This window comes from Myotis davidii, unplaced genomic scaffold (assembly GCF_000327345.1).
Source record: "Myotis davidii unplaced genomic scaffold, ASM32734v1 scaffold193, whole genome shotgun sequence".
In the NCBI taxonomy this organism is placed as follows: domain Eukaryota; kingdom Metazoa; phylum Chordata; class Mammalia; order Chiroptera; family Vespertilionidae; genus Myotis; species Myotis davidii.
Genome location: NW_006284616.1, coordinates 331,859 through 348,534, shown reverse-complemented (window position 1 = coordinate 348,534; position 16,676 = coordinate 331,859). Strand labels below are relative to the sequence as shown.

Sequence of the window (16,676 nt, the reverse complement as noted above, 5' to 3'; positions counted from 1 at the left end):
ATGGAAATTGAAAGCATATGCTCAGTGAAATAAGCCAGTCAATGAAGGAGAAATACCACATGATCTCACTCATTTATGGATAATAGAGACCATTATAAACTTTTGACAATAATATATACAGGGACAGAGCTGCCTGAAACAGATTGTCAAACTGCAGCGGGAAGGCCGGGGAGGGTTTGGGGGCAGGAGGTAGGGGAGTAAAAGATCAACCAAAGGACTTCTATGCATGCATATAAGCATAACCAATGGACATAAGACACTGGGGGATAGGTGAGGCTAGGGGATAAAAAAACAAAAAACAAACAAACAAACAAAAACATGAATTAACTTTTAATACATTATGCTAAGTGAAAGAAGCCAGACCAAAAAAGGCCCATAATGTATTAGCCCATTTATTGAAATGTCCGTAATAGAAAAATTTGTAAAGACAGGAAATAGATCAGTAGTTTCCAGAGGCTGGGGTAAGAGAGATTAGGGAATGACTGCTACTGAGTATGAGGTTTCCATTTGGACAGATGAAAATGTTCTGGAACTAGTGCTGATGGTTGCACAACTCTGTGGATACACTAAAAAACACTGAGTTGTACACTTTAAAATGGCACATTTTGCAGTATGTAAATTATATCTCAAAAATTAAAGATACATGGCAACAGTTTAGGTATATATTACCCTCCATGAATAGCACTATCAATAATCCAATATGGATTAAATAAATTAAAAAGCAAAATTCAGGGTCATATTTTTACAATAAGAACTTTCAATGTTTTTATACATGATGTTTGTCCAAAGCTTACAGTTTTTTTGCATGGAGGCAGTCACTATTTCCTTCATAACCTCTAGTTACAATTGCAGAATGACAGAAACTTATCCTATATAATAAAATCTTAATATGCAAATTGACTGAACGGTGGAACAACGGGTCACTATAATGTGCACTGATCACGAGGGTGCAGATGCTCAACACAGGAGCTACCCCCAGCCCGCAGGCCCCCACCGGTGGCAGTGGGGGGTGGGGCCAGTGAGCGGGCAACACCAGGCCAGCCCAGGTGGGTGCCAGCGGGGGCCTCCCAATCACCCCTCCTGTTGCCTCACAGATCGGTCCTGATTGCTGGCCAGGACTAGGGACCCTACCCATGCACGTATTTCATGCACCGGGCCTCTAGTTAATGTTAATAATAATCCTCTATTTTAATTTTCTATATGCACACCTTCAACAAATGTGCACCATTTTTCTAATTCTTTTTTTCCTATTTTAATTTGGTTCCAGTTATATTGATTAAAATGCAATCTTGAGTCTCCTGGATCTAATAAAACATTTTGGCTTGCACTTTAAATGTCTTTGCCTTTGCAATTTTATTTTTCTAGTAATTCATTTCTATTGTATTTTTAAGTAATAGTCTATAATAGATTAAAAAAAATTTTTTGAAAGGGACTGTTCTTCCACCACAGATCTTTTGAGGAGCCCCAGCGTGACCTGGGCTGGAGTCAATCCTGACTTCATGATGCTGGAAGGAGTACTGTGTAATGAAGTACTTATGACATTTACATCTTCCTAAGTAAACTGGTAGCCTGAGACCTGAGACTCTACAGACCTCCCTAGGGGAGATGAGGTCCATCTCCAGTGTCCACAATTACATTCTGGGCTCCAGCTCCCTTTGCTGCCCTTCCTATCTGCTTTCTGTCCTTTGGAAATTTGTTGGAATTTCTCCTCTACTGTTATCCCCCCTCCTTGCTTTCTTTGTTGTATGAGTTTATTCCACCCAGCTCCCCTCTAGTGACAGACAAAGGGAAATGTGTTCCATACGAGATGAATTTAGCCTCTGAAACACAAAAGATCCTGCACATAGGAAGCACCCACAACCAGAGTGCCATGCCCTTCGTGCATCACCTGCTTCCAGCTCTGTCTCAGGGTGATCACAAACCAGTACAACAACCCATCTGGCCTCTTCTCCAGCTTCAATAGCGCCTTGGAGTCAAAGACAGCCAGTGGACCAGAGACAAATGGCAGAGCCTTAGAGCATTCTCAGTCTCCAAGTGGACTTGTCATCAACAAAGAATCTGAAGTGTACAAGATGCTTCTGGAGAAAACAGGAGTTCAATGAGCCCCTGAAACAGTCCACTTCATTCTTGGTTTTGCAAGAAATCCTGGAGTCTGAGGAGAAAGGGGATCCCAACAAGCCCTTGTGACTCAGAAGTGTTGAGGCTCCCATCACCAAAGTGGCTACATGGATTGGAAATGCCAAGAAGACGCCCACATGTGAGAAATGTGTTTGTGAGGCTGTGGGACTGTCACCACCATCCTGAGTGTTATGTATGAACCGATGGTAGCACAAACCTGTAACAGAAGGGCATCAGGATGCTGGAAGGTGTACTATGTAATGAAGTATTTATGACAGACTTACATTTTCTTAAGTAAACTAGTATAGTTTCTTTTATGAAAATCACTTTTAATATTATTTTTAATTGTGGCAATGTTGGCCTTCCACATGCTCTGGAGGAGGTGGGGAGGGGCATGAGAGAGGGGTGACTGAGAGCTGTCACATAGACAGATTCAATCATTCTTCATTTCTTTGCAGAAGATCAAATCTACCGTAAAAAGCACCCTCAAGAGTGGATCTCACAACCAGAAGGCTATAACGTGGTCACTGTTTTCCCCAAGTGAACCAGTAGATCTGCACAAAAGCACTATTCTCCAAGTAGCCCCTGCTCAACTTGTTCTCTCATGCTCTGGACTCTCTTCTCTTGAAGCTCTTGCTTACTTTGTTTTATCCCTGCTCATTAAAAGTCACACCCGCCTGTGTTTGCTAACTGACTCGCACTGTTGTGTGATGCTTTGATTATAAATGGAAGATTGTTCAGTGCCCCTTTACCAGCATCACTGTGTCTTCTCTGCACCTCAGTTTTCTCTGCTGTGAATGGACAGCAGCCAAATTTTAACTAAACCAAATTTAATATGTTTGACATTGATTTTGTTTTCACTCAATAAATTTATACACTCTAAAGAAAAGACTAATGAAATTGAACATTATTTTTCCACTGATTGCTTATGCTTACGTTTATTTATTTATTTATTTATTTATTTATTTATTTATCTTATCGTTGAAAGTATTACATATGTCCCCTCTTTTCCCCCATTGACCCCCTCCAGCCTGCCCTCACCCGAGGCCTTCCCCACCCCATTGTCTGTGCTGACAGGTTACACATATATGCATACATGGTCTTTGGTAGATTATCTCTATGTTCCCCCTCTCCTCCTACCTACCCTCTGAGATTCCACACTCTGCTCCATGCTTCCATGTCTCTGGATTTACTCTGGACATCAGTTTATTTTGTTAATTAGATTCCAAATGTGAGTGAGATCATGTTATACTTGCCTTGCTCTGACTGGCATATTTCACTTAGCATGATACTCTCCAGGTGCGTCCATGCTATCTCAAAGAGTAAGAGATTCTTCTTTTTTTACTGCTGCCTAATATTCCATGGTATAAATGTACCACAGCTTTTTTATCCACTCGTCTACTGATGGGCACTTGGGCTGTTTCTAGATCTTAGCTAATGTAAATTGTGCTGCTATGAACATAGGGGTGCATACATTCTTTCCGATTGATGTTTTGGGGTTTCTTAGGATATAGTTCTAGAAATGCGATCACTGGGTCAAATGGAAGTTCCATATTTAATTTTTTGAGGAAATTCCATACTGTTTTTCATAATGGCTGCACCAGTCTGCATTCCCACCAGCAGTGTACTAGCATTCCCTTTTCTCCACATCCTCACCAGCACTTATCATTTGTTGATTTGTCGATGATTATGCTTAGGTTTAATACAAATATGTACGTTAATACACACTTACAGAGTGTTTAGTCATTACTTGTTTTATAAAATTGGATTTTAATTAATCTTTCTGTGAATCTTGATTTTATTCACTCAATAAAAGTGTTTAGAATTCCTGAATCAATTGGAAAAATCTAGGATTATTTATTTTGTGGATTTGTTTATTCATTTTTTTTCTGTCTGTTTTAGTACAGTCTATCTAGAATGTGAATTATGTATTACTGGGTAATTTCAAGTAACCCACCTCCAAAGCCACCTAACACTAGAATGGTGATTTTCATACCTAACTGCATACTTAAATTACCTGAAGAGCTTTTAAAAATCCCAATCCCAGGCTACATTTCTAATGAGTGAAATCAGAATCCCTGGGTTGGGACACAGATAAAAGAAAATTAAATGAGAGTTTCAATGGTTTATAAAGTTTGTGCTAGGCCTAATATTTTCTGATTTTTTTCCATGATTGGTCCAATTGTAAATATTGATGCGTCTATAATCTGCTTGCTACTGGCTAACTGATGGAGTCCAACAGGCATATCAATGACAATGGTACCAAAAGCTAGTTTCTAAGCCTTTATCTTGCTTTTAATCTTACACCAGACTAGAAAGGTCAAGCAGGAAATACAATAACTATTTTAAAAGCAAAGTAATCTGAGACTTTGGAAGGTGAAGTGGCACAGCTCTTAACTCCCATCATTTTATTATTTCAATCAATAATAGAGTCTAAAGACTGAACAATAGAACGATGGTGAATATACAAGAAAAGAAATAGGAGCTCATCAACTAATCAGGCCTTATTTCCAAAGAGTAAATATGATTACATTGCTGCCTATTTAAAACCTTTCAATGGATTCTTTATGCCTAAAGGGAAAAAATCCAAATTCTTTTGAGTGGCATAAGAGTCCATTGTGTGGCACAAGCTCTGGCCCCTCATTACCTGTCCAGCTGTGTTCCTCAAAAGGCCCCTCATGCTCCCTACTCTCAGCCACTCAAAATGTTTTACAATTCTTCAAAGCCTCTGGCTTTTCCTGCGCCCATGCCTTGGATCAAGTGATTTGCTTTTTTCTGAAAGGTCCATCTTCCAAGCCCTCGTTCCCTCTTTTCCTCCAACTCTGTTGACCAATTTACCTTTAAAGACTGATTCAGTTCTGAGGCCTTCCCTCCTTCCTTCCTGCTTCTAGAGTTCCCTATAAAGCAGTGACCACCCAAAAGGCAGTGACCATATGCATATCAGCCTAGCCACATGGCCTAGAACAAGACCACAGTTGGCATTTAATAAGTACTTGTCAAACAAATGAAGGCCAGTCATTGTCAGTCTTTGAAATATGTAAAATATACAAAGGAAAGTACATTATAATTCCTGGTAGGGGCTGATATTAGGGACTCTAGCAGGTCTGTCTATTGAACTTAAGGCCTATTACATTAAACCTTCATTGCTGCTGCTTGGACTTTGTCCCCTGGAATTGTCAAGGAGTCTCAATGGAATAGGGAAGCTAATAAAGTTGGTAGCCACACTGCCATCAACATATTGTTTTTGGTAACTTCAGAATTTACTCTTTTCCTTGACAGTGATCATAAAAATTTGAGAAAATAAAAATAATATACACTAGGAAAAAAGTAGTAATTCTTTCCTCAATCGGTTGTTACATTTTTGATGAGTCAAACATTCCAACAAGATCATAATCAAAATGATTATACTTGTCCTTTCAGAGCTATCCAGCTTGACAGTGTGTAGCATGTATGTGTTGTGTATGTGAGTAGTGTGTACATATGGGTTAAAGTTTGTATGTACTTGTGCACCTAGACACACACTAAAAGACAACCTCATGTATAAATAGGTTGTACACCTGTGACATGGCCAATGTCCCAGCTGTACATGTAAGAAGCCTGGGCCAGAATTCCTCTGCACAGATTCACATTCTGGGGTGCTCATCTCATCCTGTTGCTGTGTGCTCTGTGGCTGCATACCTGGCTAAGAACAGGATTAATGTTGATGAGAAACATGTCTGGTTCTCTGCACAAAAGATGATGTCTGAGTGAAGGCCGCCAAGTGAAGATTAAAAGCAAGAATGCGAGAATGTGCTCAGGAATCCATGCCTGAGATGAGGAGCTTGTGAGTTGACATAGGTTCTGTGCAGTTTCCAGTGTCTTGTTCATGTGCAAGATTTTTTTTCTCTTCAATTAGCCTTCAACATTTTAAACTAATATTTTTTTTTAACGAAAGATCTAACAGGAAATAAGGAGCCACAGTGAAAGATGGAGAGTCAACTTGAATCTGGATAAATATTTGTCAGATGGAGAAGAGCTGAGCACGGTAAGCTACTTAGATATTTCTTATTCTCTTAGGCATGAAGAATGATGTGATAGGTAAAAACCTATTTAAATGAATTCTTCCCTTATCACTCCTTTTCATGATGGTTCCTCCTTCTTTGAATTTTCACTTGAGATTTTGACACATTATTACTTACCAATCCTTTAACTGTAACGTGTGTTTTAGTTTCTCCTCCAACAAGAGTGTGATATTCATGAGAATAAAAGAAACATAATCTCTTTTTCTTCTTGTACACAACACAGTATTAGGTAGGTTAGGAACTGATACAAAGATGTTGATTAATTTATTATAAATGCTTAAAAATAAGTAAATGACTGTCATTTAAAAATAAAACCAAACTGTGAAGAACTTCTTTCAGTTAATGGAGACTTCCAACAGATTTTTTTTTTAATAAGGAGGCAGTAGGCATGCTGAATTGTCAATGGAATATTTTATGCCAGGAAGAGAAACAGAGTATGAGGAAAAAACAAAATCTGAAGCCAAACAAAGCTGATATTTTTCAAGTGTTCATTTAATTTTAAAGCCACATTATTTTTCATTACTTTTTACCTTTCAAACGGGAGTACTAGAACATCTGCTTAAAATTCAATCCATAAATTAAATTATAAAACAAACCTGTGTTACATGCACAGTTAGACGTCCTCTGTTTGTGCACGGAGACTGTCAAAGGATGCACTTAAATAGCCGGGTGTCTGTGCTTGAGATGCCTGCCAAGAGGCTGTTTCATGGCGGAAAAAAATCATTCATAATTTCAAAGCAGAGATGCTGAATTTTTGCAGACTCCTGTTTTGAACAATTCCATTTGAGTGTACTAGTATATGGCAACAGGCTGTCTTCAACATTTATGCCTGGCCCAAGGCATAGAGATGTCAATGAACAGACATCTTTCATTCCATGCCTCCATTTGCAGGAATTCTAAGTTTTTCTTCAGAAGTTTGTCCATGTTAGCTAGAATTAACTTTACTGAGTTGAATTTTAATGTCAATTCTTATCTCCTTCAATTTGTGCAAGAGCTCACATCGAGGATATTGTCTATCATTTCTTCACTTGAAGCCATTCATATGAATCTTTCTATATAGCAATTATTTTTAGATTTGGTTTCTAGGAAAAAAATTTTTTAATGCACATCCTTTTTTCTGTCTCCTAAGGATATTACACATTTCTTTTGTTTCCACTTTTGCATTGGCATCTGGGAAGCTCAGAGCCATGTTTTATACTCAAATATTAAAACTATATTACATGCTAGCAACATTGTATTTACTGATTTTTTCCTTTTGACCATTTGTTCCCATTTCCATTAGTTTTTATTAAGCTTATTATGTGCTGTCTATTATAAATGAAAACCATCTTCAAGAAAGGCAAGATTTCTATGAATGTTAAAGCTCTAACTGTCTTTTATTGTTCAGCTAAATTGTCTTTGTTTTATGTCTCTAGAAGAAATAGACTGCGTCTCTTTAAGAAAGAGAGAGAGAGAGAGAGAGAGAGAGAGAGAGAGAGAGAGCAGCACATTGCAAGAGAGAAGCCTATCCCTCTTAAGACTGCTTGTCTTGGGAGGGCTCATTGGCAGGGCTCTGTCTTTCTGGGATGAGGTCATAATGACCAGGAATATGGCTGTTCCTGGAGTTGATGCAAAAATTCGATTTCCTGCATGACAGAGGATGGTAGTCCTGGGAAAGGCAGTTCACCTTGGATTCCTTAAAAAACAACAAAAGAAAGGTGTGTTTTCAAGACAGGATGTAGACAAGGATGGCACATGGTGTACGGAACCTCCTGTGCATAGGCAACTTCATTTCTATGTAGCAGCTTCCTGGAAGCTTGCAGGTGTGTAAGAGACGCGGGGAGCCAGGTTGCAGCCCTTCTCTTTCTGCTGGCTTTGGTGCCAGGCAAATAGGCCCAGCAGCACCACAATGAGGAACAACTGGAGGACAATGCCTGTGACAGCAACCACCGAGTGCCGCTCTGCACCCAGTGCTGGGCTGATCTTGGTGTAGGGATTCAGTTCCTCCATCATGAGGGCGGCTGTGGGAGGAAGAAGAGCCTTAGCTGGGGCGCCTGCTGGCTCTTCAGATCTCTGCGGGACCTGGACTCCTTTAACACTAGGAGGCTTGGTTCTGGTCCTGGCCCTAGTCTTTAATTCCTGTGGTCCCAACCTCTTACTGTGCCTGTTTCTTCCACTGCCTAAAGTGGGTGGAGTCCTAGGGAACTCCCCAGGGACAAATGTGATCCTGAATTGGAAACAAAACAATGTTTGAGTATTTTACTCTTCTCTAAAATTAAGTTACAGATAATAATTCATTTAACCTTCCCAGCGGCCTGATGAAATAAGGACTGTTTAATTCTTTCTCTTTCACAAATGGAGAAACTGAGTCACTGAAAGGTTAGATAACTTGCCCAAGATCAGACAACCAGTAATCAGTAGTGTCAGGTTTCTCATGACTTCGGAAAAACTGATTTCAGCCCGTCTCCCTGCTTACTAACTGTGTTTCTTAGGTGTGACTTAGAGTGTCCTCAGTTGGCTCAGTAATTGCATCCTCCCCAGGGGACTGTGAGCACCACCTGACAGACTGGCAATGAGAGCTGTGAGTGCTGTACCAGTGCCCACGATTACTGCCAACAAAACACCTTTTGATATAGGTATGGGCTAACCCCCATCAGAATGCAATGTACATGGTTTTGGTCCCTTTTCTGTCATGTGGGTAACTGGGCCCATTCTTATTCTCCATTTCCTTAGAACCAATAGCAATATATTTTGCTACATGTTTGCAGTTAAATTTTCTAAAAAAAAGAAGAAGAAGAAGAAGAAGAAAAAGAAGAAGCAAATCACTTGCTTCTACATGAGGTGAACCACGGTTATAGTTTCTACACTGATCATAGATTCCTAAGCTTCAGTCTCTTAAGTTCTTTGTCCTATTTATTTACTGCATTGCTCTGGAAAGGTACACAAATTTATTATATACGAAAATATAAAATTACACAGACAGCTGTTAGAACTATCATGATTAAATAGAGCAAAAATTTAAATTAAAAATGCAATTGTGTGAATGCTAGACTGGCCCAGATAATTAGTACTAAGGTGATGTCTCTTGGTGGGCTGGCTTGAATAGGCCCTAGCATTTAGCCTTTGATGGTGTACGGAGCTCCTCAGCATACAGCACTGCCCTGAGGAGCTCCAAGTTGAAGCAGGCTATTTTTCTGCCAAGGACAAACACAGAAACTCAGTACTTGAACCCAAGGATTGAATTTACAGTTTGGAATACAGATTACTTAACTACTCTTTCATGGCTCTGTCTCAGAGGGCCACTCGAATCAATCATCTTTCATGATCCTACCCAGTTTTTGTAATCACTTAAATGGGATCTTTTATCAGGCTCAGGAGAGAAGAACCATACTACGTCAACTATTAGTGGACGCCAGGGAGCTATCCATGAAAACAAAAGCAGCCAGATGAACTTCATAAAGCCGTCTGAGTGATCTCTGTAGGCACTGATATTGTCACACTCAGCTCACCCTTGGGCACTCTCTTGTGCATTGCACAGGCCAGCTTCAATTAGTTAAGCACTTCTGGGTTCCATGTGTTTCCCTTACCTTCTCTCCCTGTGTTGTGTACTTACTATTTTTTCCTATTACATCACAAGTTCCTCAAGCCTAGAAGCAATACTGACTTTTCTTCTGCAATCCTGATAGCACAGTGGAGCTCCTGTGCCCAGAGTCCTCTTTTGTCCTTTCTGTGTTGTGAGTGGTTCCTGCCCTGCCTGGCTGGGTCATTGTCAGATTCTCTGGAGAAACCTGGAATGATACATATGGCCACCACCACCTACATCCCTTGAGCAACTGAAGTTCTCAAGCTCTCTGGCCTTATTTTTCTCATTTCAAAATAAGGGGATTGAGACAGCCTTCTGTTTTGAACAATCCCATTTGAGCTTATTTTAGAACAATCTGTTATAAAACCACCCTTTCCCACCCCCCCCCCCCACCCACTTAATCCCGACAAAACAAAACAAATGTGGGTCTTTCCCTCAAACCAAGTCATCAGCCGCATCTTTAATGGTACCACTGCGCCCTCTGGTGGTTGAAAATAAATTCACCAAACTGTTCACGTGTGATGATAGGGCTTTGGGGGAATAGAATGTAGGTCTGGCATACATAAATAGCCAAAGTCCAGAAGATCAGTATGTGTATAAATCAACTACTATTCCAGAAAGCACTGAATCACCAAACATATTGGTTGCTAAGTATAACTGAGAGCTCCTAGGTGTCTCCAGGTCACCTTTCCTTAGCCAACAAGAAATGGATTGTTTTTCTGTTACTTCCAAGAATCTCTCAGCATGCTGATGACTCATGAGAATCATCTTCCCTTCCTAGTGGAACTGGTACTCAGATGAACCCCAGATTAGCGGTGAGACCTACTCCACCAGGACACCTAACAGTCTGCTGGAGGGCCTTAATTGAGGCCCTATTTCCTGGTTTGGCTGCCTCCAGACTCACCTACCATGTCAGTAGGAGTGGTTCCACTAATCACTGCAGATCTATGGGAAAGCATGGTTTCCAACTCTGCCATTCACCACTGTGTTTTGGTGGGAAAGTTAGTTAATCTCTGTGAGCTTCCATGTTCTCAATTGCAAGCCTCATTTAATCATGAGGTTTGCTATGAGGTACATGAAATGACAAATGCAAAATCCCTGGCACTCAATGAATGTTAAGTCCCCTTGTGCACCTCAAGGTGTTCAGACATATTTATGGATTCCTTTCATGGAACACAGAACTGGTTTCTAGTCGAAGTCTAAATAACTTCTGTGGGATGGGATGTGGCAGACACATTTCTGGACTCAGGAGAATGGCTACTCAGCCCACTGTGTCCCTTTGGTTACCACTAGGAGAAAGAAAGGGTAAAGAATCCTTTGGGATCTTATCATCAACGTAAATTAACATTTATTGATCACTTACTCTTTATAGGGCACTGTTATAGATGCTGGGGAATATTAAGAAGAATAAGTAAGAAAACCCCATATTCCAGATCCTCACTTGTAGGGTTCCCTTAAGTACTGGTACATCTGTACTGCTTAGATCCTGGGCCCTGGCTTTTGGTTCTGAAAGATGCTATAGATGTAAGACATGTTTTCTGCCAACAAGAGATTTATATTTTAGCTAGGAGGAAAAGGCAGAGATATATAAAGAGATAAGAAATAGTCGAGATATCTTCTAAAACATTTTAAATTGTACTAAAATACACATACTATCAAGACATGGAATTTGGCAAGTTTGGACTCTCATTGTGGGTTCTTGTCCTATGAAGTTTAAGGAATAAAATTCGCGGACTCAAAAGATTTTTTTAAGCAACTGTGTAGAAGTTTATTGCAAGCGTATACAAACTCCCCCTGGGGAGGGTTCCCCAAATGGGAAAAACTTGCTCCCTCTCTCTAAAATGAGAAAAATCAATCCTCTGAGTCTCTTTGTCTACTAGTTTATATATGCTGGTAGCTTCTTTGTGTGCACATGATACTTTCTAATTTGACCCTTCCTTAATTTATGACCCCTGTGCTCTCCTAATTGGCTACTTTCCTGCATGGTATCAGTTTTAAAGCTCACCTGGTGGCTCCCTCTTCTTCTTCCCTTTATCTTGTAACATTCCTCCATGAATGTAAGATAAGCAATCTGGTGGCTTGGAGCCATCTCTGCCTGTTATCTATGACTTCCTCTGCCCTGGATTCCCCCCTTCCCTAAAACTGCCTTTCCTGTCTCTAAAATTCCTTTCAATATAAAAATTGATCATCTTAATCAATTGTAATTTCAGCATTGTTAAGAACATACACATGGTTGTGCAGTCACTGTCCAGAACACTTTTTATCTTGAAAAACTGAAACTCCGTATTTATTAAATTACAACTCTCCATTCCCCTCTCCCTCTGTAGTAGGCAGTTAGACAGGCAGGAAAAGAGTAGGAATGATAGGCCAGGTATGGAATGTCACCAGGGCAGAAAGCCCTGGGTACCTAGCAATGAACAGAACTGAGAAAACAAGGACCTTACCCCCTGGGTGACCTTTCCTCTCCTAGCATATCGTTCATTGACCATGCACTGTAGACCCACTAATCTTTCATATTACTGGTCATTCAGTTCAGACCCTCCCCTGACCTTTCCTCCCCTAGCATGTCTCTAGGCAGATAGATGGTAGATATCCTTAGAGGAGGGACAAGGGGGACAGAGAATAGCCTTACATGACTCCCACATTACTCCATTAAGTATTAAGCACTCAAGACAATGAAGTTCTGACTGGCATCAAAAAATCTTGGGAACAAAGCCTCAAATCTGTTGACACAGAGACAGAGTTTTGGTCAAACTAGAGATGACCAAAACTTTGTTTTTAGGCCTCAGCTTTGTTTCAGCTCTAGGCCCAGAAAAGCATCAAGGCCCTTAAAACCCTTAGGATGGAGCATGCCCGGGCTTTCCTTTGCCCCTCCCCTTCCCTATCTCCCTAGTGTGTTACCATTAACTTCCTCACTCTCAATCTCCAAGGGCCCTTCCTTTGTCTCTATAACTTATTTCCTCTGCCTATTTATTCTACAAATTACTTCTCCTATTGCTGTAATTTGGTAAATAAATGTCCTCTTATAGTTTGAGTCTTGGCTCTGAATTCTTTCCTAGGCAGAACTCAAGTACCAAGATTGCTGAACCTAATTCAGTTTGAACCCACCAGTGCTGTTCCAGCCACCATGGGTCTAACACCTGGTGCTGTTCCCAATGCCCTAGAACAGTGGTTCTCAACCTTCTTAATGCTACAACCCTTTAATACAGTTCCTCATGTTGTGGTTGTTATACCCAGATTTCAAGAACCCAAATAGACCACACCAGGGAGCCAGCCATGTCTGATGCAAAAGCAAAGAGTCTTTTATTATTATAGACCCAGGTCTGGCTCCCAGCCTACACTGACAAAACGACAAGATCACCTCCAGTGCTTCTCCCTCAGGGAGGCGGCTGCACCTCTGCTGGGACTTTGCCTGCCACCTTGAACCTTGTTATCTAAGATTTCCACATTATCTGCTCTTCATAACTGTCATCTTGCTACTGTTACGAATCGTCATGTAAATATCTGATATGCAGGATGTCTTTTCATTGTTACAAATTGAACATAATTAAAGCATAGTGATTAATCACAAAAACAATATATATTTATATATGTGTTTTCCGATGGTCTTAGGCGACCCCTGTGAAAGGGTCATTCGACCCCCAAAGGGGTTGCAACCCACAGGTTGAAAACCACTGCTGTAGAACATTGATTGCTTACCCTGGTGTTCTTGTGGCTGATGGGGAGCTGCAGCTAGCTGCCACTGAACAGCATCACATGAGAGAGTATCTACTGAATATCACTAGCATATTCTATAAATGGAATTATACATTATGTTATCGTTGGTTTATTTCACTCAGCATTATGTCCTTAAAATCCATCCAGTATCTTGTGTGTATCAAGTTCCTTTCATTTTAATGCTAAGAAGTATACCATTGTATGGCTGTACTACAATATGTTTAACCGTTGACTGACTGAAGGACTTTTCTGTTTCCAGTTTGGAGTGATAAAAATAAAACTGCTGTGAATAGTTTTATACAGGTTTTTATGTGAAAATACATTTTTTATCTCTCTAGAGCAGAGGTTCTCAACCTGTGGGTCGCGACCCCTTTGGGGGTCAAACAACCCTTTCACAGAGGTCGCCTAAGACCATCGGAAAACACATATATAATTACATATTGTTTACAGTAGCAAAATTACAGTTATGAAGTAGCAACGAAAATAATTTTATGGTTGAGGGTCACCACAACATGAGGAACTGTATCAAAGGGTCACGGCATTAGGAAGGTTGAGAACCACTGCCCTAGAACAAAAGTAGAATGGTGTTTGCCAGGGTGAAATGACACCAGACCTTGGTTCAGCAACCTCAGTAGAGTACTTGACTTCTGGCCAAGAAAAAATTCAGAGTCGATAGTCAAATGCAAGCAAAAGTTTATTTAGAACAGCGGTTCTCAACCTTCCTAATGACTCGACACTTTAATACAGTTCCTCATGTTGTGGTGACCCCTAATTGCATTGTTACAAATTGAACATAATTAAAGCATAGTGATTAATCACAAAAAAATATGTAATTATATGTGTTTTCCTATGGTCTTAGGCGACCCCTGTGAAAGGGTCATTCCATTCCCAAAGGGTCGTGACCCACAGGTTGAGAACCGCTGATTTAGAAAGTCACAAAGGTAGAACCATGGAGCCAGCTGGGCAGGGCTTAGGAAACAGTTACAGAGGCAAAAGAGGGGCCCTTCGGTCATAGGAGAACAAAAGGCAGAGAGATCCCACCTGGGGAAGAACAGGAGAAAAGGCACTGGCCTGCTCCATAGAGAGCTCATTCCAGGTCGTCAGTCCTGAGGGTTGTTATTCACTCTGTAAAGGCAGGGATCTTAGGTAAGGCTCCAGGGGAAGATTTTAATATAATATTCAACAGTTTTCCAGGTGTGTCCTTTCCGAGTCTAGGTCTTCACTGATTGATTGGTTGGGTCCAGGACGGGTCATTATTCAATGCAGCTGGTCTGAAGTCAGCCCTGGGGTCACTGGTCTGGTTTTGTTGCTTTTCTGTGCCTGGAACTGAAATACAACTGAGGCCTCGATGTTATCTCTAGGAAGGAAAGGTCAGGGGTTTAAACCACACTACCAGGGATATGCTAGGAGAGGAAAAGTCACCCTGGGGGCAAGGTCCCACCCTACAATTGTCCTTTGATAGGCACCTGGGGCTTTCTTCCCTGGTGACCCTTCTGTACCTGACCCATTGTCCTTGCTCTGCTCAAGTCTGTATTCTTTTGTAAAGGTGCCTATGAAACCTTTACAAAAGAACATTTTGTAAAGACATTTTGTGTCCTCTTTTTGAAGGGGAGGGGGCAACCTTCTCAGGCTTACTCACTGCATCTACAGCACCTGAGGTTCCAGGATAGGGAGGGAGTGGAGCACCTAGAACCAATGACTGATTCTGTTCCTAAAACCTGAGGACAGCCTTAACAATGAATTGTAAAGCAGCTTCCTCCTGTTCCTGTTCATCCCTCTCCTTCTCCTCCTGTTCTCTACTTTTCAGTACTACTGGTACCTCATCTTTTCTCTGAACCATCAATTTAGTTCCTTCCTTATTTTCATCAGAATCAGAGTTATGCAATGACATAATAGCCAGTACATATTGTTTTTCTCTCCATTTCCCTGACCCTTAACAAAAAGATTCTAATTTTAGTATTCTATACTAATAAAAGAGTAATATGCTAATTAAACCAGGAGACCTTCTGGAGACCTTCCAGAGGTCCTTCCGGACAATGTCAGGGGCTTGGTCAGCCTGCAAACCGCCCCCAAAGGGCCCTAAGCCCCTCACCCAGGCCAGCCACACGCCCCCAGTGGGGATCCCCCAATGGGGGTGTGGCCAGCCTGCAAACGGCCACCAGCCCCTTGCCTAGGCTGGCCATGCCTCCTCATGGGGATCCTCACCCCGATGGGGGCATGGCCAGCCTTCAAATGGCCATCAGCCCCTCGCCCAGACCCGACCTGTCCCCAGCAGAGACCCTCACACCAGTGGCCAGCCTGCAAACGGCCATCAGCCCCTCACCTAGGCCAGCAACATCCCCCAGTGGGGACTCTGATCCCGAAGGGTGTGTGGCCAGCCTGAAAATGGCCCTCAGCCCCTCACCCAGGCTGACCACGCCCCCCAAGAGGACCTGCACCCTGATGGGGGCATGGCCAGCCTGCAAACCACCCCAGGCCCCTTGCCTAGGTAAGCCTTGGCCCCTAAGGGACCCCCACCCTGATCCGGGACCCCCTTCAGGGCAGACCAGCCAGCCCCCACCTGTGCACTAGGCCTCTATCCTATCTAATAATAGACAAAGATGGTAATTGACTGCACCTTCACTACGCCTCCCATTGGCTAATCAGCACGATATGCAAATTAACCACCAACAAAGATGGCAGCTAATTTGCATACTGCAGGCAGGGCAGGACAGTGCAAGCCGCCATCCGGGCCCCATGTGTGGCCCTGGACAATTGCGCCGCCTAAGCCCCGCCCCCAGCTGGGACCCCTGTGTGCTGCCTAAGCCCCGCTAAGCCCCGCCGCCATCTGGGATCCCATGGCGATCCGAGAGCAGGAAAGTGCCACCCACAGGCAGCACCCAGCAGGGCCTGCCCCCTGGTCTCCATGGTGATCCAGCCATCTGTGAGAAGGAAAGTGTGACCTGTAGGCAGCACCCAGAAGGGCCTGCCCCTGGGTCTCTGTAGCGATCGGGCGATCCATGAGCAGGAAAGCGCAGCCTGCAGGCAGCACCCCACCCTGGCCACAGCTCAAGGGAGAAAACAACATGCAGTGGAGGCCAGGAGCCTGAGAGATCAACACAGAGGGGTGCCTGCTCCAAGCCTCCACTGTGTGGCTGGGGGCAGGCCCCCAGCAGACATGCACGCACACACACACACACACACACACGGAGCGACTGCTGAGCCTCCTATGGAGCTGA

At 42.3% G+C, this 16,676-nt stretch overlaps 1 pseudogene; it reads left to right on the top strand.

Annotated features, from left to right (window-relative positions):
* Positions 1–2,662, top strand: part of LOC102762302 — a 16,357-nt pseudogene extending 13,695 nt beyond the window's left edge.
* Positions 2,663–16,676: the final 14,014 nt, after the last annotated feature.